The sequence below is a fragment of the Cryptomeria japonica genome, chromosome 4 (assembly GCF_030272615.1).
Source record: "Cryptomeria japonica chromosome 4, Sugi_1.0, whole genome shotgun sequence".
Taxonomy (NCBI): Eukaryota; Viridiplantae; Streptophyta; class Pinopsida; order Cupressales; family Cupressaceae; genus Cryptomeria; species Cryptomeria japonica.
In genome coordinates this window covers 404,255,961-404,279,829 of record NC_081408.1, presented here as the reverse complement: position 1 = coordinate 404,279,829, position 23,869 = coordinate 404,255,961, and positions in this window count along the sequence as shown.

Genomic DNA, 23,869 nt, shown 5'->3' with positions numbered 1-23,869 from the left:
ACTATGTAGTCAGTGAGACTCCTAATTTTGTGATTGAGCAATGAGCTCTAGGCGGTTGGCCTTTCTGCATGTGCAGACCCCATTATTGTATTCACATACTATCTGCAGTAGTATCGTCTGATTGTGGTTAAGGTTTCCCACTGTGGTTTTTCCCCTTACAAGGTTTCCACGTCAAAATCTCTATGTCATGTGTTGTGGATGTTCTTTTGCTTTCTATTTCATGCATTAAGTTGTACCCATATTACTATAACTGTTAATATGTTTTACCGGCACTGAGTTTTAAGTTGGAGTAATTTGTTTTGGGTTGCAATTTATTGACAACTAATTCACCCCCCCTCTTAGTTGTCCTTACTAGTTCCTAATAGTTGGTATCAGAGCATAGTCCTCTTTTTACCAAAGCCTTACAGCTTGAGGAGATCCTATGGTAGTAAATATCTTTAAGAACGATAGTCCCAAACTTGATGGAACTAACTATGGTATATGGAAGATCAGAATAGAGACACATCTTAACTGCATCGGAAGAGAGATATGGGATGTTACAAACAATGGCTATGTTGCTCCTAATCAGAATAACCCTAATCCACCAACCTTGGCTAAAGAATTGGAGAATGATTACAAAGCGAGAGAAGCACTTCTAAGCGCATTATCAGATCAACAAATCATGGGATTATCTGTTAGGGTTCCCACAGATACCGAGAGGGGGGGGTGAATCAGTATCTAACTGGTAATGTGATTTTCTTAAAATAGAACATGCAGAACATAAAGTAACAGTATACCGGTATGCAAGAATTAATGTAAATAACAGAATCAAAAACATCCACATGAAAAGAACACCATAACACAAGATGTTTAACGAGGAAACTCGATGTGGGAAAAACCTCGGTGGGATTTGTGACCCACAATATTCATTTACTGGCCAATAAGAGAATATTACTTACAATAGGGGCCTGCACATGCAGGAAGGCCAACTGCCTAGAGTACATTGCTCAATAAGAATTCACACTAACTTACAATGAGGATTATGCAAATCCAATGATTTGTACTGCTTTACAATAGCATCTTCAATGCCAGATTCAATACCGGTTCTTGCTTTGTTCTTTACATATACCCTTGACCTACATTTCGCATATTAGGTCTGCCTTATAATTTTCTTTTTTTGCTTCCTATCCATATCCTACAAATGACTACAATGATCTCTTTTATATACAAGAGTCATTTTACAATTTTCCAAGTCGGCTTACAATAATAAACAAGATATTACATATCAAAAATCCTGTCGGCCTCTGTGCCGGTATACATGTTTTCTTCTATGCCGGTGTACATCTTCTGTGTCGGTGTCGATGTAGATTGATCTTGCTGATGTCGATGCACTGTCCTATTTGAATAATGCTTTGCCGGTATAATGTCTTGTCGATGCCATAGGATTGCAAGGTTGCCATCAATGACAAAACCTTCAATCACATACAATGTCTCATTGGAGTGTCCATATGCCAACAATATCCCCCTTTGGCATTGATGGCAACACTCATGAGAAATTTCAAAAAAAGATATCCAAAAATGTGTAGACCAAAAATGTTACCAAAAATGTGAGAGCTCCCCCTGAGCATATGATCCCTGTGTTTTGAATTTTCTCATCCTACTACTCCCCCTTTGGCATCAATGACAAAGGTTAGTAGAGTTTGTAGTTGTACCAATCCATAACCTCAACCTTGTAGTTGGGTACTTATTATCTGAAGAAGATCTCCCAAAATTAAGTTTATGTCATCCATAAACTTCTTACTATCTTTTATTGCTATCTCAGTTCTGTTTGTTGTACCGGTGAGATACTGCAAGTGCTCTGCCGGTGTTTTGCTTCCCTGTGTTAATGCCTTTGAGATTTCCTTCCGCAGAGATGCTAAATAGTCCAATCTTGGACTTAGTTTAGATCTCAAGAGTTTTGCCTTGTTTATTATTTTTTCTTTTTCTCTTTCCAATTTGAGTACTTCTTCCTCAAAATTTGTTATCTTTTCCTCAAAAACCAATAATGTATCAGGTGAGTTAACAAAATTATCTGCAAGTTTATTGATCTCTTCCTGTACCTTGCTCATCTTTTTGTCTACATCTATGGTCAAAAATTTTGTCTTACAGGTGTCTTTGTACAGAGTTTTGTACTCTTTCAATAAATTGCACAATTCCGGTAGAAGTGTGTCAAATTCCCTGTTACACTTCTTTATTCCTTCCTCAAAGAATTTTTGTTTCTCTTTTTCTACAATTTCCTTTACAGTTTCTACCTTTGTTTGCTCAAAATTTCCAGAAATATATTTACAAAGTGTATCCAACTGGCCTAAAGAATCTTTATTGTCCATATTACAATTAGGAGCTATTGATTTCAAAAATGGAATTGAATCATCTATCGCTTTATAAGCTTGTGAGCTATAATCAGTTATTTTCTTGATAGATTCAAGTAATACCTTAGTCACATTTGATGGTGACCCAACAAACTGAGTGTCGGTGGAAGTGACCATGCTAGTATTGACCTTTGGTACGTCTATTTGTGTCTCCATATCTTTAAGCACTAGTTTTCCTGCATCATTTCTTATCGGTGGCATCTGTTCTGAAGCCTTTAGCTCTGTTGGTTGCTCTGTTTGTGTTTTAGATTCCATCTTTTTCTCTATATCTACTGCCAGTTGCTCTGTGTTTCCTGTTACCAGAGGCTCTTTGGATATACCTGATTTATCTATTGTATCCTTATCTACCATTATGTTGATCTTCTAAGTATCAACATTCACAGTATATAGGACTTCAAGATTAGGATTAGTATCCTCTGTATCCATACTCTCAGCTGCCGGTTGATCTTCAGTAGTTGTTGTTTTTACCGGTGGAGTATTTAGAGGAGGTGGGGGTAAGTTGTCTCTAATCTTGATACTTGGTGGTCCACCAACTTTACCTTTCCCTTTGTCCTTCTGATATACCTTAATGGGCTTGGGATTCCTATATTCTTCTTGTTTTTCTTTTTCAACCAAGAATATATCCCAACCATTTTCTATTTCCTCTGAAACCTCTGTAACTCTACCTGCCATTAGTGAAATTTGCCGGTGTGCAGTGGAAAAAACTGTTTGGTTGGCCTGAGCTATCGGATCATCAATTTCTTTAGGTGAGTTAACCGGATATACTGCAAGTAATTTTTCTATTTTGATTTTCTTATCCAACTCAATTATTCCTTGCCTTCTGGCCTCAAGTCTTTTATATAGTTCATCAGGAATTTCATTTAAGACTTGCAACAAAAAATTTTTATACATGTCCATGTGTAATATAACACTCTCCTCAACTTGTCCTTTCTCAGCATCTGATAGGGTGTCATAGATTTTCCCTATGTTTTTCAATTTACCTTCCTCTATGATCTCATTCAGTAATATATCAAGAGGGGCCAAGTCAGTGTTTGTCTTTTTCTTCCTTTTGGGGGTCAGCTTCTTCTTAGGTGTGACCTTTCTGACCGGAGATCTCCCAGCTTGTTGCTTTTGTCTTGTCCTTCTAGGTGAAGGAGTGGTTGCCGATGAGGGGTCTCTTTTCCTAACAACTCTTTTAAAAGTTGTTGGCATATCTCCTTCTGAGGAAGTACCTACCGGTGATAGATGAGTTTCAGGTTGTTGGGCTACCAACTCATCTTCAGTTATGCCGGTTTTCTTTAATACATCTTCCTTTATGGCTTTTGCTTGTCTAGATCCTTTTCTCACAAATGCCTCAACCTTTTTCACTCTCTTCTTAGATTGAATTTGACTTTCTATGGTCTCATCACTACCAAATACTTCTTCCTTTGGTTCATTGGGGGCTTCCAGAAGTACTTTGGCATAAGTTTCCACTATGTGGTCATCTGTTTCATACCCCATCTCTGTTACCCAGATTGTCCTTGGGATGACTGCTTCCATCCAGATCTCATCCTTTTTTTATTACAAAACATATATCATCCTTGTATTTGTTGACAATTTCCTGTGATAGTCTGATTCTTTTGTTCATTCTGACCTTTAATGCTTGAAAATACTCATTGATATTCTTTTCCTTGTTTTCACCCATGTTGTTGAATAAGTCTGATAATTGTTTTCCTACCGGTATGTCAAATCCAAAATCTTTGTTGCCTATACCAGGAACCTATTTGGTTATGTGTAGCATCAGACATACTAACAGATTTCCAAATCTAAAAGTTCCTTTCTTATCCTTCTTGATTTTGGCTAAGTTATCAATCAACTCATCTTTTAACCATTCACAAACATCAATTTTCACATTGTCCTTAACCATGTCATAAGCACTCTTTATGCATAAACTGGAAACTGAGTTAAGCCTATTAGCATGAGTTGTTTTGTACCCTAAAATCATGCTAATGAATCTCACATTTGTATCAGTTACATCATTAACCCTCAATGATCTCTTGTCGGATGTTGCACTAGTTAACTTCGTTACTAGGTTATTGGAGACCTTCTTAGTCTTGTCAGGTCTGTTACCGGTGGAAGGTAACCCCGTTACTGCTTTCACAGCTTCCTTTGTAATTTTGTGCACTGAATCAAGCCAAAAGAATGAACCATGTACCCTACTTAAAACTGTCCTAATCACTTCCTTGGGAAATTTAGGAATGTAGAGGATTTTAGTGAATCCTAGGGTTTCAACAACTTTATGTTCAGGTTTCACATTTCCAGAGTTGTCACATATAACAGAATTATACATGTTTTTAATTTCTTCATCACCTAATTGCTCTATGTTGCAATGAATATAAATTCTAGGGTCTTCTGCATAAACAACACCTTTTGGAATTTGGGAAAAAGCACCTGTATTGTCATCTTTCTTAGCTACCTTGGGAACTAGCTCAAACATGGGCCTAGGGAATTTTATAACCTCGACTACTGTAGGGTTCGCTATGAATTCAGGTGCAGAGGAGGATGCCATGATGATAAATACCTTTTTCTGCCTTTGGATGGATTGATTGCTGAAGTGCTTTGCCTCTTTGCTCGAAAATGCCTTAGCTCGGAAATCTTCGTGCTCTCTAAAATTTTGAATGTTCGGTGAAGTGAAATGGAGCCAAAACCTTATTTTATAAAGTCTTTTCTACTACCTACCACATTAATTGCTTGTCGGTAATGTATTAGCTTAGCTTTATTTGTCGGTAATGAATGATTTTCAACTTCTTTTCTATAACCGAGGGAATAATAGCACATGTGTCATTAGATTGCCAAACCCTCAAGATAATTTTCTTCAATTTGATGAAGAACATCCTATCGGTGGAGCATTGCTTTGTCCTACCAGTGGAGCATCACATTGTCCTATCGGTGAAGCATTTGTTGGTTCTACCGGTGGAGGAGTATCCCCAATATTTAGATCAACTTTTCTAATCCATTGCTTTGAAAATTCTTTCTTAACCTCTTCAACCTTTTCTTTACCTTTCAAACTAGTACTTTTTTTGTCTACCAGTGTCCCTTTACTTCTACAAAATTTAGCAATATGACCAATCTTGTTACATGCATAACAAGTTACATTATTTTTCTGAATAGCTTTCCCATAACCTATGTCGGTTTATGTTCTGCATTGATTTGATAAATGTCCAAATCTTCCAAAAACATAACATCTTACATTCATTCTGCAATTTTCATAGTTATGACCAATTTTGTTGCATTTGGAGCATTGACCGGTGGGAGGATTGATATTCTGATAATTCCTAGATCTACATTCATTTTCCCTATGACCATATTTATTGCAGTTAAAGCATTTTCCATTGAATTTGTAACTATTAGAAGGTCTTACCAGTTTGTTGTGATCCTGGGTATTTGCAATACCGGAGCTTTCTCCAACTTCAAATCCAATTCCAGAAGTGTCACCTTTGGGTTTTTGATTCTTCAATAAGGTACCAAGTTCTTCTGAGCTTTTCTTGAATTTTTCTTTGTGTTGATTTGCAGTTTCCAATTCCCTTTCCAAGATTTCTTTTTGTCTCATTAGCTCATTCAAGTCATTCTGAGTATGCATCAGATCTGTCTTCAACATGTCATTATCATAGCTAAGTCTTGTGCTCTCATTTGCTGCATCACTTAGTCTCCTGGTCAATTCTTCTTCATTCTTCTTTCTGTCCTCAATCTCTTTGCAAAATCTCATAGTCATATCCTACATTTCATTTTTTGTGAATAATGTCCTGAGCTGCTTTTAAATCATCTTCTAATTTGATATTTTTCAACTTCTCTGCATCATAGTCAGTAAGAGCTCCTTCAAGTTGCTTCATCAGATTTTCCATCTTTACCAGTGTCAAGATCTTCCTCAAGTTGTTAGGCTTCTGAAAATAGAGGACCAAGCTCTGATACCAATTGTTAGGGTTCCCACAGATACTGAGAGGGGGGGGTGAATCAGTATCTGACCGGTAATGTGATTTTCTTAAAATAGAACATGCAGAACATAAAGTAACAGTATACCGGTATGCAAGAATTAATGTAAATAATAGAATCAAAAACATCCACATGAAAAGAACACCATAACACAAGATGTTTAACGAGGAAACCCGGTGTGGGAAAAACCTCGGTGGGATTTGTGACCCACAATATTCACTTACTGGCCAATAAGAGAATATTACTTACAATAGGGGCTTGCACATGCAGGAAGGCCAACTGCCTAGAGCACACTGCTCAATAAGAATTCACACTGACTTACAATGAGGATTATGCAAATCCAATGATCTGTACTGCTTTACAATAGCATCTGCAATGCCAGATTCAGTACCGGTTCTTGCTCCGTTCTTTACATATACCCTTGACCTACAATTTGCATATCAGGTCTGCCTTATAATTTTCTTTTTTTGCTTCCTATCCATATCCTACAAATGACTACAATGATCTCTTTTATATACAAGGGTCATTTTACAATTTTCCAAGTCGGCTTACAATAATAAACAAGATATTACATATCAAAAATCTTGTCGACCTCTGTGCCGGTATACATGTTTTCTTTTGTGCCGGTGTACATCTTCTATGTCGGTGCCGGTGTAGATTGATCTTGTTGATGTCGGTGCACTGTCTTGTTTGAATAATGCTTTGCCGGTATAATGTCTTGCCGGTGCCATAGGATTGCAAGGTTGCCATCAATGACAAAACCTTCAATCACATACAATGTCTCATTGGAGTGTCCATATGCCAACATTATCAAATAGATCTACAGCAAAAGCTATTTGGGATAAACTGGAAACATTGAATGAAGGATATTCCACTATCAAAATTGCAAAAATGGAATGTTACTGGGTTAGGTATGAAAATTTAAAAATGGAAGAGGATGAAAGAATTTTTGCATTTATGGAAAGAGTTAATGAAATTATTTTAGTAATACAATGTCGTGGAGGATCTTTAAGTGAAGATGAAATTGTTTCTAAAGTTTTAAGAGCTTTGCCACCGGCTTACAAAATGAAAGTGACAACTATTAATGAGTTCAGAACAATGCCTAATACATCAGTATCTAGAGAAACATTGCTTGGAAAACTTTCAGCATTTGAGCTTGAAGAATTTGGTCCTGCTGCTACAGTCAAGACTGATATAGCCTTCAAAGCATTATCATCATCATTTGACAAATCTGATTGGAAAGCACTTTATGAAAAAGAACTTGAAGATATCAGAAGAGAAAATGAAGAACTTGAAGCATTATTTGCAAGGAAGATGCCTAAAGGTCCAACAGGAAGTAAGTATGAAGGTAAAGTACCTTTCAAATGTTTTAATTAATAATAAAGTTGGTCATATGGCATCTAGGCGTCCTAATAGACATTCAAGACTAAGAGATGAGGCAAAGAGAACATATAAGCCTAACCTTGAATATTAGAGATACAAATCTAAGAAAAATAGAGATAAGTCATGTTACTATGCAGATGAAGGTGTTACAAATGATTCTAATGAAGATCCAGCAGATAGTGGATGGGCATTTGTTGCAATAAAAGAAGATCAACCGACACCTGTTGTCAAACCGGTAGAGCATGCATTAGCAGCAAAAATTGAAGAAAGGGATGAATGGATCATTGATAGTGGATGCTCACATCATATGACTAGTGATAAAAGAAAATTCTTATCATTACAGGAATATCATGGAGGTCAAGTAAGATTTGGAGATGACAAAGCTTGTTTGATCAAAGGAAGAGGCACTATATCTTTGGATGGTAAGCACAATACTGGCAATGTTTATTATGTTGAAGGTTTAAAGCATAATCTTTTGAGTGTTGGTGAGTTAGTGGAAAAAGGATTTGAGTTACAATTCAAGAATGGAAAATGCAAAATCATAAACCAAACTGGATTGGAGATTGCAACCAGTAATCAGACTAAAGGTAATATCTTTCATTTGAATACTAGCAATAAGACATGTTTGATTGCTCAGATTGATGAAAGTTGGTTATGGCATAAAAGACTCTATCATGTGAATTTTGATTGCATTGTAAAGATCAGTTCAACCAAGGTAGTAAGGGATTTACCTAAAATTGTGAAACCTCATAATCCGGTATGTAAGGAATGTCAAATGGGAAAGCAAGTTTGAACAACATTTAAGAGTATTTATGAGAAATCTAATAATATTCTTGATTTAATTCATACTAATTTATGTGGTCCAGCAAGAACAAAAAGTTCTTAGTGTGATAGATACTTTATGCTAATAATTGATGATTATTCTAGAATGTATTGGGTTACTTTTCTCAGGGAGAAATCAGAAGCTTTTGGGAGATTCAAGATATACAAGGCAATGGTAGAGAATGAAACCGGCAAGAAAATCAAATGTTTGAGATCTGATTAAGGAGGAGAATTCACATCTAGGGAATTCAATGCATACTATGAAGGGAATAGAATCAAAAGACAACTATCAGCACCCCAGACACCCTAGTAGAATGGAGTTGTGGAAAGGAAGAACACAACTATACTAGATGCAACAAGAACCATGTTAATGGAAGCAAATCTACCTCATATATACTGGAGAGAAGCAAAAAATACAACAGTTTATACTTTCAATAGAGTTCACATCAAAGGTGAAACTGGTAAGACCCCTTATGAACTATGGTTCGGTCATATTCCTACTCTTAAATATTTCATAATATTTGGAAGCAAATGCTATATTAGGAGAGATGAGTCTATTGCCAAATTCAATCCTAGAAGTGATGAAGGAATATTTCTTGGTTATTCAAATAGAAGCAAGGCATATAGATGTTATGATAAAAGATTACAGAAAATCATTGAAAGTACTAATGTGAAGATAGATGAACACTTTAGAGGAGAATCAAGATGTGAACTGACAATAGAATTGATTATAAATGAACCGGCACAGATTGCAGTAGAACAGAATGAAGAACCAGTCACACCGGCAAAGAAGAAGAGTTATGATATCATTTTTGGAGGAGAAGAAGAGTTATGTAAAGATTTTGCTAATAAGATGAAGGAAGAATTTGAAATATCTATGATTGGAGAGATGAAATTTTTTTTAGGTTTGCAGATTTCTCAAACGGCTAAAGTTATATTCATTTGTCAAACAAAATACTTGAAGGAACTTTTGAAGAAATTTGGAATGGAAAACTCCAAACCGGTAAGCACTCCTATGACTACAACTGATAAATTGACATCAAAGGATGATTCAACACCTATAAATCTAACAAGGTACAAATCTATGATTAGAGGGTTACTGCATTTGACACAAACCAGACCTGATATAATGAATGCAGCATGTGTTGTTTCAAGATTTCAAAGCAATCCTAAAAAAAATCATGAAACTGTAATAAAAAGGATTTTCCGATACCTGCAAGGCACAACAAATCTTGGTTTATGGTATCCTAAGGATGACAATTTTGAGTTATGTACATATACAGATGCAAATTGGGCAGGAGATGTGGATGACAGAAAAAGTACCACTGGTGGTGCATTTTTTCTTGGGAGAAGATTAGTTTCATGGATCAGCAAGAAGAAGACTTGCACATCATTATCTACAATAGAAGTAGAATATGTTGCAGCAACAACTAATTGCACTCAGGTATTATGGATCAAGAAAATGTTGAAGGATATCAAGGTAATATTGTTTCTATTTTGGTTATATCAAGGATATCTTTGAATATTGGAGAGAGATGTATTTTGGTTTTGGCTATATTGTCTGTTTTTGGTACAAAAATTTATGTTGATTTGTTTAGGGGAGATTGTTGGCATTCTATTTTTGGCACTAAGATGTATTTCCGTCTAGTGTTGCCATCAATGCCAAAGGGGGAGATTGTTGGTATTATGGATAACTTTGTCATGTGTTGCATTGGTTTTTTCATTGATGTCAACACTTATATTTCTGAAGGTCTACATTGTTGATTTGGCACTCTGGTTATATTGGTTTGTTGATGAACCGACACATTGTGGTCCCGGTATGAATATTGGCTTATGCACAGTTACCGGTATATGTTTCACCGGTAGCTCAGGAAGTTGATGATGACTTGCTATCATCTAGAGATCATTTAGTTATGTCAAAGACATGGATTAGATGTTTGCATTTGGCATTTTGCATATTGGACTGATCGGGTTCACATATTTGCCTTGACCGATAGATAGGTCCAGGTTATGAACCGGCATAAGAAAACATGTTCCAGATCAGCACGACACGTTTTGGAAATGATTTATTGATTGGATAATGGGAAAATGTATTGAGGTTGACATATTGTATTTCACCAAGACTTATTTTGTAATTGATTTAAATGTAATATCTTTTGGGAGACAACCTAATGGTTAGGTCTTAATTTTTGTATAAATAGTTGTAAGATCTTATTTGGAAGAGGTGTGCGTATGCGTTGAGATTATTGTGAAGAAAAAAAACAAGAAGATCCTTGTGCGAATCACACAGATATCATGTAAAGGTTGAAGGAAAAAATCTTAAAGGTCATGAAGGTATTTAGTCCTCATGCACAGAGCTTAAACTGGTATTGAATCTGGTATTGAAGATGCTAAATTGAAGCAGTACATTGATTATTGGATTTAACCATCCAACTGTGTAGTCAGTGAGACTCCTAATTTTGTGATTGAGCAGTGAGCTCTAGGAGGTTGGCCTTTTTGCATGTGCAGACCCCATTATTGTATTCACATACTATCTATAGTAGTATCATCTGATTTTGGGTAAGTTTTCCCACTGTGGTTTTTCCCCTTACAAAGTTTCCACGTCAAAATCAATGTGTCATGTGTTGTGGATTATGTTTTTCTTTTTGTTTCATGCATTAAGTTGTACTGGTATTACTATAACTGTTAATCTATTTTACTGGCATTGAGTTTTAAGTTGGAGTAATCTGTTTTGGGTTGCAATTTATTGACAACTGATTCACCCCCCCTCTCAGTTGTCCTTCCCCGTTCCTAACAATGAGATTATTTGTATCAACCCTCCAGTCCAAGAGCATAAAGGATCTCTCTACCCACTTTTAGAAAGCTTCTCAAAGAGAAACTTTGTTTTCTCACTAGTGCCTTTCTCAAAATTTGATGTTTTATGTTGGAATTTGGTTATCAATAATCAACCTATTGACATTGCGCCCATGATAATGATGGAAGCTCCCAATCAGCAATGCAAACTTCAATGGCATGATCATTCAAAGATACAAAGTCCATCAAACAATGTAGAAAAATAAGCTAATGATTTACTCAAATCAGTAGGCTCTTGGCTTTTTGATGAGATTGCAGAGAAAGATTTAAATGAAGGTGATGAAATAGTATCCCAAAATTTTAATACTCTTCATGTTTTGATTCAAGAATCACTTAAAACCCCTTCTCTCCTTGATGAGGATGATGATATTTGTAATAACTCTTTTTATGGACAAAAGAAATGTGACACATCATTTGATTATTCCTAGTCTCTTTCCATCTTTTAATCTCTGGCTAGCCAAGAGTAGGTTCTAAATTCTCCAAAACTGAGAGATAGAAAACCCAAGTCAGTAAAGGTTAAAGAAGAAATAGAGGCAGGAATCCAAACCACGCTAGATGGTAAGTTCTCAGTCACTAAAAGGCCAAGGAGAGCATGCTTCTCTCCTCGAATACAATGATGATTCTTTCATGTAATTTTAGAGGCATTAATGCCTCTGACAAGAGAAACCAAGTTAAGCAACAACTTGACTCATCAAGTGCTAACATTATCATGCTTCAAGAAGCAAAAATGTCTCTAGATACATTTCAAGCAACAGTTTCTAAATGGTCAAAATGGAAAGCAGCTCATGTTCCAGCTTCAGAGGCTTCTGGAGGCCTTATTATACTATGTAATATGAAGAATCTACTTGCAAAAATAGTTAGGGAGGGTAAAAATTGGTTGTTAATGAATATTCAAAGTTTGATCTATCATTTACACTGATAAATGTCTATGGGCCCACTTCTAGTCATGGTAGAAAAAGACTCTGGGAATCTCTAACAACACTTATCTAGCAATCTACAAATCAAAACATTATCTTGGGAGGGGATTTTAATGCTCTTGTGTCCGATCAAGAAAAAATAGGTGGAATAAACCCTCCACAAAAGACTATTGATGATTTTGTCAACTTTATTTTAGACAATGCTCTAAAAGATATAGTCCCCAAGAAGGGTTTTTTTACTTGGACAAACAAAAGGATAAATTTTGCATAGATAGCAGAGAGGTTGGATAGATTTCTTGTTTCACAATAGTGGATGCTTCAAAATTTTATATTTAAAATGGATATTTTGCCTCTTATATGTTCATACCACTATGTTATCTTTACTACTATATCTCCAACCACATCACCTTCCTTACACCATTGGTCATTTAATTTGAAAGAATGTGGTTCAGGAACCTGCATTTCCTTCCCTTATTGCACCAATGGTGGGTAAGTGTACCTTTGGTATTTGGAACCAAAATGTTTCAGTTTTACAATACCATGCAGCATGTTAAGTCCCAAATCAAGACATGGAATTTGCATACATTCAAAAATATCTTCCTTGAGAAAGACACATTAGCTAATGAGTTGAATCAAGTTCATGATCATATTATTCTAAATGTTATGGATACACTTACTTATGACAAGCAAAAACTCTTACAAGAAAAATGGGAGGAACTGAGTAAGAGAGAGGAAATCTATTGTAGACAAAAATCTAGAGAGCTTTGGTTGAAAGAAGGGGATAGGACAACCAAGTTTTTTCATGCTTCATACAAATCAAAGAGAGCGGTTGCTATTTTCATGCTTAAAATTTGTTAGGTTGAACATAGCTAATTAGACTAAAAGGATGAGTCACAAAATCCTTAACTAATTTAGCAACCTTAAACACAAACCAATGAAATAAATTCAAAACAAGAGAATTAAACAATCAAACTAATTGAAAACTCCCTTCATAAGCATTGCGACTTCCATTTCTATTCTCCATAATTGTTGGTTGTAGGATGGCTCTCAAATATTGCACTGAAATTTCCTACATAAGATAGAAAATTATTTTGAAGACTCTAATTCTAGATTGATTTGATGAAAAGGTCTTGTATTTATAAATTTTCAAGACACATGGGGTGAGATATTGAAATGAAGTGTTGATTGATAGTTCACTTATTTAGATTGATTAGTGAACTCAATAGATTGATTAATCAACTAGATTGATTGGATAGTGGACTGAATAGATTAGCTAGTTGACTGAATAGATTAAGGAGATGACCGAATTGATTGATTAGTTAGGAAAGGTGATTTGGAGTGAAAAGGCGAAGATTGGAGAGCTAACTGATTTGATCAATCAGTTATGATTTTCAACATGTGTTGTAGGAGATTGAATTGAAATTCAATTTCATTCTTATTTGGATTTGAATTTTGATTTTCGAGTGATGAAATGCACATGAGATCTATTGAAATTTATAAAAATTAGAATTTGTTAAAATGTTAATTTGATGATTTGGAATTAGATGAAATGAGGTGAAATTCAAATTTGGGGAATTGGAGGAATAAGTTAATTAATCTAAATAATTTAAATGAAATTATTTAAACATTAGAAATGAGGTTAATTAAATAATTAAGATTATTTAACTAAGGAATAAATCGTGATTAATTAAATAAATAATATTTAATTAATATTTGAGATAGGGTTAACTGTGAAAAAATGCGAATGAATGCGAACGACAGAAGCTTTTCTGCAAACCCTTCAAGACACCCCCGAAGGCAGGGGAGGTTTCACGGGATATGGCAAACTGGTTTTTCTCCTCAAGGGGTCCATAAAAATGCCATAAGCACCTCAAACAGATTCGATGCCTTGAATACGTCTTGTTCATATGCTACAGGGGCAAATTCAACAATTTTAAAGCTCAATGAGATTAGCAAATTGGTTGTGGGGGCTCCAAAGGGCCTACTTCTTGACCTAGGGCAAACAAAAGGTCCCTCCTCTTCTACGGCAAAGCCGGTCTGGAAATAGACTCAGCGGTCCGCGAGTATACCCTGTAAAAATCAAGCAAATTCTTCTTCTCAAAGGAAGGGGGTTTTCCACAATAATTCATAGGTTTTACCAAAAAATTGGCTCCCTAATAGAGGATGATCTTCCAGGTTTCCTCTCTCCCAAGAAGAGACTTTTTCTTGAGAACATGGTGTTGTGGCCTTTGGGGTTATCAGAACAAAACTTGGGGTAAGAAAACCCTACTCAATTGGTTCAAATTCTCCCACTCGAAGAAGGGAGGGTTTCTTCCCTAAACAATGCCCTACAAACATCCAAAAGTCATCATGCTTCAACACAGATAACATTATGATAATAAGTGGCAAACATACAGATGAATTGTGGGAATGTTACAATGATTGAGGGCTCTTTGGCAAATGGTTTGGTTTTGGAGCATCTACCTCTGAGGTCCTTTAGTGGTTGAAGTCCACCATGGGAAATCAGATAAGTATCACTTGCTTAGATAATGATTTTTTGTTTATCAAATGCAATTCTGTTGATCTCAAAAATAATTTACTTAGAAACAATCATAGATTCTTTAAAGGTTATTGTTTCAAATTTTTTAACTGGAAACCCAATTTCTCCCCCACAGACTTTGAAAAACTTAGGGTACCAAAATGGTTTCAATTTCCCCATCTGCCAGTAGAATTAATCCATAGCCAAGTCCTTAAAAAATTAGGGGATTTTTTAGGAGGGTTTGAGGGTTTGGAGGATAATTACATGGAATCCTCTAATATCAGAATTCTAGCCAATGTTGAGATAGGAAAATTAACATTCGAACCCATCAAAATTATCACAAACTACTCAATATATGAAATTCAATCGGAGATCCTCAAGGATGGCTTCACATCTAGGACTGTAATCCCCCCTTTTTTAGAATACAAAGAAAGAATGCTTGAAGGCTAAGACTGTTATGGATTTAAACATAAAATTCAACCCTATGGGTGGTTTTTTGTTTAACAAACAAAATCCCTGGGCTAAGAAGTCAGAAAACATTCATAAAAAGGTAGTAGGTGAAAAAGAAAAAATTAAAAGTGAAAACACACTTAAGGAACTAGTGAGGGAACAACGACGGATAGATATAGTGAATAAAGTAAGTGATTTGCAAAACACTACACCATTAGCAGACATGGTATCCATGGAAATGAGCGATGAAGGTCTAGTTAATATCCCCCTAAGGTCAGAGGCCAACCCTGCTAACCAGGAGGCTTCATCAGATTACAACGAAAATTCAAAGGAGAAGGTTGAAGCACCAAACAACCTTGTTCCGAATGAAGAAGATATGGTTAGAGGTTTAAAAAAAAGAAAAAGAATAAGAACAAAAAAGGAAAAGGAAAAAATAAAAAAATAAAAAACAAAAAGAAAAAAAACCATAACATAAATAACAGCAATAAGGATATGAATGAGGATGCAAGGAGGGAAATTGAAGATAAATGCATACTTGAGTATGTGGGCAACTTAGTTACAAATGACCTCATTGAACTATTTATTGATGAAATAGCTCATGAGGATGAACTAGCATTACAAAAAACACTGCTAGTTCGAGAGTTATGCAAACTTGACTTAACCGTGGATATGGCACAAAACCCCATTGATGAGGTCACATTAGAGAAATTGGGCAGCCTGGGGATAGCTAAAACTGTTGAGAACTGCTCACCCCCGGATTATGCCTCTGACCTAAAAAAGCGTGGGAGAAAATCAATTTTTGAATTACTTACCAGAGCTGGAAGCACTGTGGGTTAGACTAAAATCACAAACCTTTTTGAGGCAGGGGAAGGAGAAGAACCTTCCCACATGGTTATGAAACTCCTTACTTGGAATGTTAGGGGTATGAATGCCCCTAACAAGCAATGTATCTTTAAGCGGTGCATTGCTAAATACAATCCAGAATTATTCTTAATATAGGAAACCAAACTAAATAACAGCGAACTAACAAACCTAAATAGAAAATTAGGTATTAGAGAAATTGAAGGACAAACTACATGTGGAGCATCTGGTGAATTGGCCATCATATGGGACCCTAAGCAAATATCCTTCAAACTTATATGCAAAAACCCAAATTGGATGTGTGGTAGGGTTATAAGCATCAAAAGTAACTTAAACTTTATTATAATTCATGTCTATGGCCCTATCCAAACACAAGCAAAAAGACAAGTCTGGGATGAAATTGAGAATTTCCTTCTAAGTGGCATTGAACAAACATACTTAATTGGTGGGGATTTCAATGCAATTTTGGACCCCAAGGAAAAATGGGGTGGTAATAATAAAATGACTCAATCATGTCTAGATTTCAAGGACTGGACCCATAAATGTAATTTGTTGGAATTAAAAACCAGAAATGAAGCTTTCACTTGGAATAATACAAGACAAGGTTTTTGCAACATTGCAGAAAAACTTGATAGATTCTTCCTTTGTGGAAATCTGACACAGTCTTTTGAATCCTCTGTCCTCCTGTTCTCAGGATCGGACCATTTCCTGGTCCAATTAATTATATCAGAAGAACTAAAGCCAACCAAAACCCCCTTTCGCTTTGAAAAAATGTGGCTCAGGGATGAAAATCTATTACAACTAATTGAAAAGTGGTGGAATGAAATTGAAGTCATAGGCTCTAAGACTTTCAAAGTAGTAACCAAACTTAAAAAGATAAAGCAGCAATTAACAATCTGGAATAAAGAACACTTTGGTAATATCTTCACACAAAAAATAGAGATTGAGAAAGAAATGGAGAAAACTAATGAGGAAGTAATCAGGTATGGGATGAATAATACTCTACATCAAAAGGAAAAAATCAATCTGGCTCGGTATGAAGAAATCTTAGCCCGAGAAGAAATATATTGGAAACAAAAATCTAGGGATCATTGGCTAGAGGCTGGGAATAGAAAGACAAGCTTCTTTCATAATAGCACAAAACAACGCAGAGCTATCAACAGAATCAACAAGATTAAACTGGTATCAGGTGACTTCAGTGATGATCCTGAACTGATAGCCAAGGCAGTAGTTGAGTATTTTGAGACTATCCTTAACAACAATGAAGGCTCCAAATGGACTAAGGAGAGTGAATTCTTAAAACACATCCTGAAATTAATATCTAAAGAACACAACCTGATGCTTAATAAAAAAATAACTTTGGAAGAAGTAGAATTAGCTTTATTTCAAATGGGTTCGGATAAGGCCCCTGGCCCTGACGGGTTCCCAGCACACTTTTTCCAAAAATGTTGGAGCTTCATGGGTAAGGAAATCATAGAGGCACTAGAAGGGATGAAAAACTCAAGGAAAATTCTTAGAGAACTAAACAACACATTCATAACTTTAATCCCAAAAAAGGAGATAGTGGATAGTTTTGAGGATTTCTGTCCAATAGCATTATGTAATACCCTTTATAAATTACTCACAAAAACAATGGCAAATAGACTACACAACCTTCTCCCCATAATTATCAGTGAGGAACAAACAGGTTTTGTGTCTAACAGATCCATTTATGATGGTATAATCATTGCTCAGGAAGCTATCCATTCAGTACAAAACAATAAGGTACCAAGCATGATGATCAAACTGGATATTAAAAAAGCATATGATAAAGTAGACTGGCACTTTCTCTTCAAATGTCTTGAATCTTTCGGGTTTAATAAGCAGTGGATTAATCTGGTCTTTGAATGCATTGCTACACCTAGGGTTTCAATCCTAGTCAATGGGGCCTCAGAAGGCTTTTTTGAGATCTCTAGAAGTCTCAGACAAGGGGATCCCCTCTCCCCCTTTCTTTTCATCATCATGGCAGAATCACTGGGAAGAATGCTCAATTGGGCTAGAGAAACAGAACAACTAACCGGTATTAAGATTACCTCTGACATGGAACCTATTGCCCATCAACAATTTGTTGATGATACCATGTTGTTTGGTTTAAGCAATTCTATAGAAGCAAAAGTAATTAAAAAAATCCTAAACAACTGCACCACCATCTCTGGACAAGAAATTAACACTTTAAAGTCCAACATAACCCTTTTTAACACAAATAAAGAACTCCAAAGGAAAATCCTTAAATACAAAATAGGAGAATTACCGTGTAAATACCTGAGACTCCCCTTAGACAAGGGCATTAGATCATCCAAACTATGGGATCAGGTTGTCTCCAAAATCACAAATAAGATATCCTCATGGAAAGGAAAATGGTTATCCTCTGCCGGTTAGGCCACTATAATCAAGGCAGTTCTCTCAGCTATGCCAATTTACCAACTCTCATGCATGGACCTTCCCACATCTAAGTGAAAGGAGATCACAAAACACATAAGGAACTTTTTTTGGCAAGGCTCTGAAGACAAATTCAAACTTCCATTGATCGCTTGAGATAAGATATGCTTGCCTAAGGAGATGGGGGGTTTGGGAATCAAAGATCTAAAAATCCAAAGCAAAGCTTTGGGTGCTAATCTAGTTTGGCGAATGTATACTAATCCCAAAGTCAAATGGGCATGTATCCTTTATAATAAATACCTACATAACCAAGATCCTATAAGCATCTTTAGGACAGCCCACCCTCACAAAGGTTCTAGAATCTAGAACTTTATGCTAGAGTGCAGAGATATCATAACAGACAAGCTAACATGGAACATTGGTAATGGGCAGGATGCCCTTTTTTGGAGAGACTCCTAGGGGGCTCATCCTCCCTTAAATACTCTTCATAACTTCAATAAGATCATACCCACCCTTGAAGAACTCTGGGGTGTGCATGTAAAAGATTATGTAGAAGAATTCAGCATTGGGTGCCTTAAAACATGGAGATGGAAATCAATGGATTATCTAAACATTCTGGCCCAGGAAAGATCCCTCTTATCTTGGATCCTAGCCTCAAGAAGTGTTGCTTTAAACTTCGAAATAGATAAACTGGTATGGGTTAGATCCAATAAGGGGAAATACGAAACTAAGGAGGGTTATAAATAACTGTTGAATAAAGATAATATCCCTTGTTCCAACCTACCCCTAACTCTTGGTTGGGATAAAAGGTGCCTTCCGAAAGCAGGCCTGTTTGCATGGATGGCTATTTAGAATTGACTCCTCACTAATGAAACCTTAGGAAACTAGGATATGAAGGTCCTAGAAGATGTCCATTATGTGAAAAGGAAGAAGAAAATTCTAACCATCTCCTGGTAACCTGCGATTATGCTCATAATTGTTGGGGATGGTTATACCCCTATTCCTAATAATATCTCTGATCTATTCCAAGCTTGGCCAATCTGAAACATTGGTTGCATGTTTGAAAATTTATGGATCATTGCCCCCTCCATTATGATCTGGGAAATCTGGAAGGAAAGAAATAGGAGGATTTTCAAAGATAGTAAAATGCAATGGTATCAATTGACCAATAAAATTGAAGCCACCATAGTTGAAATAATAAATAACCAGACCTCCAATTACCAGAGAGATGTCAATATGTTCTATTGGGATGAAAAAATGAAACTAAGATGGAAAGGTCTAAAGATACCCCCCTTCATTGGTAAAGGCCCACCATCCAACTTTATATTACGTAAGGAATGCAAGTGGCTTCCCCCTATTGTTGGATGGTTTAAACTTAACTTTGATGGCGCTTCTAGGAGCAACCCAGGGAGTGTTGGTCTTGGGTGCAGCCTTCATAATTCAAATGGGGATGAGGTGGCCTATATGGCCATCCCCTCTGGTAAATGCACAAACAATGTAGCAGAAATGCAAGCACTTGTTGTAGGAATAAACCTATGCATTATACTCAATATTAAGAGGATCGTCATTGAAGGGGATTCGGCCATTATTATCAATGCCCTTAGGAAAGGGGCAATGCCTGATTGGAAGCTAAATGCCTCCCTGGCTAAGATAATGATAAACATCAAAACATTTGACGGGGTCATTTTAATCATATCTACAGGGAAGGCAACAAAAGAGCCGATTCCCTCGCTAACATGGGGGTTGATTGTAAGACAATAATCCACATAGCTCCTAACATTTATCCTTAAAACAACATTTCACAACAAATAACTATAACATTATTCATACCATATGATAGCAGTCGCATAAATTGCTCATAACCTGTACCCTATCATATACATAAAATCAGCCGGAACCCAGACCTATAGGAGAAAAAGAGAAAACCTATCCTCCAAATTCTCTGAATGATATCATTTGAGGCCCCATATTAATTTACTAACATACTCAACAATTTTTTCAAACCTTCTTATACACAGAAATAGACAAATATATAAACCATAATCAGACACACACACACACACACACACACACACACACATATATATATATACATATATATGTATATACATATGTATACGTATATGTATATATATATACATATATATGTATATACATATGTATACGTATATGTATATATATATACATATATGTATACATATATGTATATATGTATGTATACATATATGTATATACATATATACACATATGTATATACATATATGTATATACATATATACATATATGTATATATATATGTATATACATATATGTATATATGTATATACATATGTGTATATATGTATATACATATGTGTATATATGTATATACATATATATATATGTGTGTGTGTGTGTGTGTGTGTATATATATATATATATATACACACATATATATACATATATACATATATATATACATATATGTATATACATATATATATACATATATGTATATATATATGTATATACATATATGTATATATGTATATACATATATGTATATATATACATATATACATATATCATATACATATATTGGAGGATTTATAAATTATATCAGAGGATATATATATATATATATATACGCACACATATAGAAATTTATTTATATTTATAATCCGAAACTAATAATTAAAATATTTATATAATGAACATATCAGAATTAATATATAGATATCACACACACACACACACACACACACACACACACACACACACACACACATATATATATATATATATATATATATTTGTATATAAATATATATATATATATAGATACACACACACACACACACACACACACACACATATATAAATAAATAAATAATCTGAAACCAATAATTTTATATTTATATAACGAACATAACAATTAATATATATTATCATATTTATATCTACACATACAAAATGAAAATATACCTTTAGAACATTTCATATAGATAAATCTTCAACTTGGATTTATTAATATACAAATTTATCAAGATTTTATGATTATCTATTAGGTATCATTCATAAACACTTGCCCAAAGGTTTAAACTTTTCATCTTACGAAGCAGAGGTCAATTATTAGCTTAGTAGGTGGGGGCACTCGTATCTAAATACAAATTATATAATAATAAACACCCCAATTAAGAGTGCCTGATCATCATAGCAAGTATGATCCCCAAGAAATCCTAGCCATTATGATAGGTCAGGGCTGCGGTGTAAGGCATACTTGTTGGGTTTTTGTGTCAGCAACTCGTTTGATCATCTGCCAAAATTAAATTTGGCTTCTCAAAATGATTTTCCCACAAGCGGCTCATCATTTAAGGACATGGCATTATTACTAAACCAATAAGAAACATCCAAAGTGGGCTTAAGGCTCACATGATTTTAGAATGGCTGAGAAAACTCAGACTTTCACATAATTAGCCTACATGGCTATTAAACCAAGCCTTCAGGTTAAAATTCAAAACCTCTTTTATCCAACAAGACCTTGGATTGAAGAATAGTAGGTGATGGATACCTCGATCAAATTATGCAGCTCTAAGAGGCAAATGGCGTTTGAGGGCTCTATTACCAGGGACCACCTCAAGTGTATCATATGCTTTCCCCATACCTTAGTTATTGATGTGGTTGAGACTATCCTTGGTCCAAACTTTCTCACAAATTTAGATAGGACCAGAGCTAACTCAAATGTGGCTGCCATGTTTCTTGCTGTGACGGTTACCTCCACCACAAATTGAGAGGAAACAGGTGCTCTGTGTAAGGAGGTCTTCATTGCCTCAATCTTAGGTATTTATTCACATTGGTGGAAGTCCTATCAGGGTGGGAAGTAATGGCTTCAATTTTTTCATGTGTTCGGCCTATTTTGAACAATAAACACTAGTTGCAGTGCTCAAGTGCCATCTATTGAAGAATTCTCTATTTTGGGGTGACCTTCTGACAAATCTTTGACTGTGGCTTATATGTGGCATACATGCAAAATATTCGGGGTATGGATAGAGGTTATATCCAGCCTTGAATAATCATATACCCTGTTACCCTCTCTGGTATTAATTTATAGAGGAGGGAGGGTGCCGATTCCTGGCATGACAGAATCTCATTTACCTACTCTTGTTTTTGTAGCCTGGATTTTATCCATTACTAGGGATAGCATCCCGGAGCACAAACAAGATATGGTAAAATGGAGATTCATTTTAAGGAAGGGTCAAAATTCGATCAAGAGAGGTTCATTTTCTTCAAAACTCGGCTTATGTTTGAAACACCTTCTACAATTTGGGATAATGAGGAATATCCAACTACGTTTAAGGTTCTGTTTATATCTCTTTGTATAAGATCTGAGAGGATAGACCTTACAGGATATTTGGTTGTGGTAATTTTCTAGCTCGATAGATAAAATTTCATTTGAAATATAGACTAAAATGCACTAACAATTTTGTCAAGTGTTTGAGAAACTAACCATGCAGGACAAACAGGGATATCTCTTGGCAATTAACGGTTACTATATGCAATCAGAGATCAACTTCAGAGCCATGCCTCAAGAAGTCAAGGGATAAATGATAACTAAAATTTGTAATCAAGGGCTTGTAAGGGAGGGGGAAAAAAATAGAAACACCCTCCCACTTGCTTACCCTAGCCCGGGGTGATGATGTGTTATTAAGATCTGAAACTATTGTATATTGATGTAAGATTATCTGGACTACGGTCCCGGGCAAGGCCGGAGGTTTTCTCGCCTCCACTCTTTCCTACCAACACCCGCACGAGTGGAGTAATGTAAATTTTCAAAATGATTAATAAAATTCTTGGCCTCGGCCTCTTATTGATCAAAAAAAATAAAATTTGAGATAGGGTTAATTGATTAATTAATTAAAGAACATAAATTTGATAATTAGAAATGTGGAATGTGATGATTGAGTCAGTTCAGAAGAATAATTAGCTTAATTAAATAATTAAAGAATTAATTAATTAGACGAATAATTAGTGTATGATTAATGAGACATTTTTAGGTGTCTACATTTGCCCCTCTTTGATACAATGTTGAAATGACATTGTTTTAAAGAAAACAAAAAAAAATTTGCCCCAGTGATGCTTATAGTGTAAATATGCCCCCTCAGAAAAAAGTCGTTGAAAAAATTTAAAAAATTGAGACCATCTTTTCAATACCATGCTAGTGAGAAATCATGTGAAGTTTTTGTGTGGTTTTGAGTCCATTTGATTGTTCTAAAAATTCTTTGAAGTTCAGGGGGACCACGGTCGTCGGAGTGGTAAAAACCCTAATTTTGAGC